Here is a 5,072-nt window from a genome sequence, read left to right as displayed (position 1 = left end):
GTCCCATCTCCCCTCCTTCACTTCCTCTTACATCACAGAAGGAAAACGAAACTAAAGCCTTATGCTGGACTTTATGCCGCCCCTCCCTTCCATATCTGCTGCGTTCTTCTCCACACCCTGCATGCTTGTGAACTGTTATGTAGCGCTGCATCCCGAATAAGAAAACTCCACTCCCTCTATGGTGACTAATACCCCAGGGGCGAATCCACCACCGCTTGTAATCTGCACAATTATCATTAACCCATAACGATGCTGCTTGTTTCCTCCCCTTTCTAAAGATCATAACTCTTATTTATCCACAGATGTCGCTGTCTGAGAGTTGTTGTTTTTTGCGGGACGAGTTGTATTTTTCAGTGGCCTTATGTATTCTATATATATAAAATTGAATATATGTGTGTCTGTGTGTGTGTTTGTTTGTCCTTTATGCGCATCATTGCCACTAATTTTCTCACTTCCCAATGTCATAGAAATTTGAAATTTGGCACGAGCATTGATTATGTCATAAATAGGAAAAGCTAATGGGTCCCAACTCGATTATTCAATTCTAAGCGCAAAAGAATTAGCGTCCAAATTTTACGTACAGAATCTAATTCCCTCACTTCCCGATGTCATAGATACTTGAAATTTGGCACGAGCATTGATTATGTCATAAATAGGAAAAGTTAATGGGTCCCAATCTGATTATTTAATTCTAAGCGCAAAAGAATTAGCGTCAGAATTTTACGTACGGAATCTAATTTCCTCACTTCCCAATGTCATAGAAACTTGAAATTTGACACGAGCATTGATTGTGTCATAAATAGGAAAAGTTAATGGGTCCCAACCCGATTATTTAATTCTAAGCGCAAAAGAATTAGCGTCCAAATTTTACGTGCGGAATCTAATTCTCTCACTTCCCGATGTAATTTGGCACGAGTATTGATTATGTCATAAATAGGAAAGGTTAATAGGTCCCAACTCGATTATTCAATTCTAAGCGCAATAAAATTAGCGTCCACATGTTACGTACGGAATTTAATTCCATCACTTCCCAATGTCATAGAAACTTGAAATTTGGCACGAGCATTGATTATGTCATCAATAGGAAAAACTAATGGGTCCCAAATCGATTATTCAATTCTACGCGCAAAAAAAATTAGCGTCCAAATTTTACGTGCGGAATCTAATTTTCTCACTTCACGATGTCATAGAAACATGAAATTTGGCACGAGCATTGATTATGTCATAAATAGTAAAAGTTAATGGGTCCCAACTCGATTATTCAATTCTAAGCGCAAAAGAATTAGCGTCCAAATTTTACGTACAGAATCTAATTCTCTCACTTCCCGATGTCATAGATACTTGAAATTTGGCACGAGCATTGATTGTGTCATAAATAGGAAAAGTTAATGGGTCCCAATCTGATTATTTAATTCTAAGCGCAAAAGAATTAGCGTCAGAATTTTACGTACGGAATCTAATTTTCTCACTTCCCAATGTCATAGAAACTTGAAATTTGGCACGAGCATTGATTATGTCATAAATAGGAAAAGTTAATTGGTCCCAACTCGATTATTCAATTCTATGCGCCAAAGAATTAGCATCAAAATTTAACGTACGTTATTTAATTTTCTCATTTCCCGATGTCATAGAAACATGAAATTTGTCATGAGCATTGATTATGTCATCATAATTAAGCACCTACCCACTAGCGGGTTTTTTTTTAACGCTGCTATATCACTGCGTTTTTTTAATGCACATGTCAATAGGACTTTCTAATGTTAAAATTGCATCGCACAAAAATGACAAATTTGTGCTTTTAAAAAAACGCTGCGATATTGCAATGTTAAAAAAAAAAAAAACGCACGTGGGTAGGAGCCCTTAGGCAGACATTTCTTAAGTAACGTTAGGAAAATAAATGAGTTAGTTAGGAACGTTATCTCTTTTGACCCAAAACCCGATCCAGGGTGACCAAAGACATGTGAAACTATCTCTAGTGCCCATTTCACAGACTAGTACTTCCTCAAAATGGAAGATTTGTTCAACCCTGCCAATCCAAATAGATATTTGAGGAGTTTAGCTGCTGAGATTAATATTGCCGGTAGACTTTTATTTGAAGGTTAAAATTAGATTGTAGGTTGCTAAATCAGGATCTCCTCAGGCGTGAAGGAAAAGGAAGGGCCACACATTGTGTTAATGAGGTTAGTGATAGAATACTAGAAGAGTTTAATTCTGGGACAGTGCCACCAGATGTTTAGATGGGTTCCATTCTCTGTCTCGTATCTCCAGCAACTGTCAGAAATCTCTGCATTCACTTTTGAGATGGCTGAAGCTGTCCTGAATCTGTTCATAGTGATCTGAGTACCCTAATTGTGCCCTTTATGATGGGGCTCAGTGATTTCAGTTTGCCCAGAGGAGGGCCGTCTGCCCAAAGAGGAATCTGATTATGCTTTTTCAGTAAGAGCCTGTCCATATCAAGAGTGGGTAAGGCTAAATCAGTATCAACCAGAGAGATCCACCTGGCGATGTGGATTGCTATATGATATAAATGATGATTTGGCAGACCGGCTCCTCTCTGGGGTCTTTTCTGAATTAGATAGGAAAAGCCTATTCAGCGTGCGAAACCTCGCGTACGAACTGGGCAGGTGTCTGGAGCAGAGCAGGTAGTCACTAACCTTGTCACGGGGCAGTAACACACCTGGGCCAGTAGGTCCGCAGGAGCATGGCTCACTGAGGAGTGGGGTTGCTAATATAAAATATAGTCACTTGTGACGCCAGCACCTTTGTTAGTGTAAATGAAATAAAGACGTGATAGCAAATTTAAAGGTACAAAAATGTCCTGTGCTTCTTGTGTCGGTTCGTGAGGTAGATTTTCTTCACAGCAATTACAAAGGAGTATAAGATTTCACTGTACAAACATAGAACTTCAAAATGGCCACTGACACCGAGTGTAAAAAGTGATCCCAAAATGGCGGCCAGTAGTTATCTGATCTCGCTTATAGTGAGGCACTGTTCTGAGATGATTAAGAATGACTCGAGAAACCTACAGAAATGTTACAGGGGTCTGCCTATACTTCTGCTACAGAAATGTTATAGGGGTCTGTCTATACTTTTACTACAGAAATGTTACTGGGGTCTGCTTATACTTCTGCTACAGAAATGTTATAGGGGTCTGTCTATACTGTTACTACAGAAATGTTACTGGGATCTGCCTATACTTCTGCTACAGAAATGTTACAAGGGTCTGTCTATACTGTTACTACAGAAATGTTACTGGGGTCTGTCTATACTTTTGCTACAGAAATGTTACAGGGGTCTGCCTATACTTTTACTACAGAAATGTTTCTGGGGTCTGCCTAAACTTCTGCTACAGAAATGTTAGAAGGGTCTGCCTATACTTTTACTACAGAAATGTTACTGGGGTCTGCCTATACTTCTGCTACAGAAATGTTAGTGGGGTCTGTTTATACCTTTTCTACAGGAATGTTACAGGGGTCTGTCTATATTATGGGTGCACTAAGTCTTCCCATTGCGGTGTTTTACCTATCTGGCACAAATACACTGACTGACTAGGGCAGAAATGGGGGCCGAGGCCAAGGTCGTTGGCTGGGTGTAACTCCCCCATGGTTCGGCACTCTGATTTCTTCCTGTGTAATACCATATTTGTGCACTGACAGCATAGGCGAGCCAAAGGAACTCAAAGACTTCCCCTTGCAGTGTTGAGCTATGTTTGGGCACTGTAATTTCTTCAGGTTTATTACTGTCTTTGGGTACCTTTGGCTCGCCTATGCTGTTGGTGCACAAAGGCCTCCCATAGTGGTGTTTTACCTGTCTGGCACAAATACACTGACTGACTTGGGTAGGGTGCAGAGTGCAGATGGCTTTCCCCTTGCGTTGTCGATTGAGATATCCGACACCTACACAGAATGAATAGTGTGTGGACACATGGATTTCCCATTGCTATGTAACTCGCGGCACCTTGGGTCATACAAGGTGTTTGCTGGGACAGAGCCTGACCGAGGGCCTGCTCACATACGTCCCACACAGACTATAGCGGGTCCTGGTCATGGTTTCTTGGCCTTGTAGTGCCACCTCCTCCTCCTGCTTGGGATCAGCACTGGGCAACATTTTCTCTCGTGTTACCACAGTTAATTGTGACACTGGTTTGGGCCAAACAAAAGGAGCGTTACTGCATTCATGAGACGTTCACAGCTGTACTAGCATCGGAGTCCGCATTATGCCTCTGATTGCCGAGGGTGTGTGCAGAGGCCTATGTCCTAGGGAAAATGCAACTCTGCCTGGAACTTGTTCCTGGTTAATCCAGTCTTTGTAGCGGTGAAAGCAACCGCAACTAATTAAATGAGATGTTTACTTCTGTACTAGCATCGTAGTCCGCTTTATGCCCACAATTGCTGAGGGTGTGTGCAGAGGCTGAGGTCCTGAGGGAAATGCAACTGCACCAGGTGGGGCCCGTTAACTTGTTCCTGGTTAATCCAGTCTTTGTAGCGGTGAAAGGAACCGCAACTAATTAAATGAGACACTCACTGCTGTACTAGCATCGGAGTCCGCTTTATGCCCACAATTGCTGAGGGTGTGTGCAGAGGCCGAGGTCCTCGGCAGAGTGAAAGTCTGCCATGTTTGGGCACTTTAATTGCTTCATGTTTAATACTTTCCTTAGGTTCCTTTGGCTCGCCTATGCTGTGAGTGCACAAACACTTCCCATAGCAGTGTTTTACCTGTCTGACACTAATACACTGACTGACTAGGGCAGAAAAGTAGGCCAAGGTCCTTCGCAGGGTGAAACTCTGCCATGTTTGGGCGCTCTTATTTCTTCTTGTGTAATACCATCTTTGAGAACAGACAGCATAGGCAAGCCCAAGGAACTCAAAGACTTTCCATTGCGGTGTTGAGCTATCTAACACCTACACAGAATGAATTCTATGGGGACACATGGATTTCCCATTGCTATGTAACTCGTGGCACTTTGGGTCAAACAAGATGGAGCCCTGGGACCAAGCCTGACCCTGGGCCCGCTAATGTGCTTCCCACACAGAGTATTGCTGTATTGTAGAGATGTGTAGAAGTTCTGGCAC

This window comes from Eleutherodactylus coqui, chromosome 2, assembly GCF_035609145.1.
Source record: "Eleutherodactylus coqui strain aEleCoq1 chromosome 2, aEleCoq1.hap1, whole genome shotgun sequence".
Lineage (NCBI taxonomy): Eukaryota > Metazoa > Chordata > Amphibia > Anura > Eleutherodactylidae > Eleutherodactylus > Eleutherodactylus coqui.
This window is presented reverse-complemented; position numbering follows the sequence as displayed.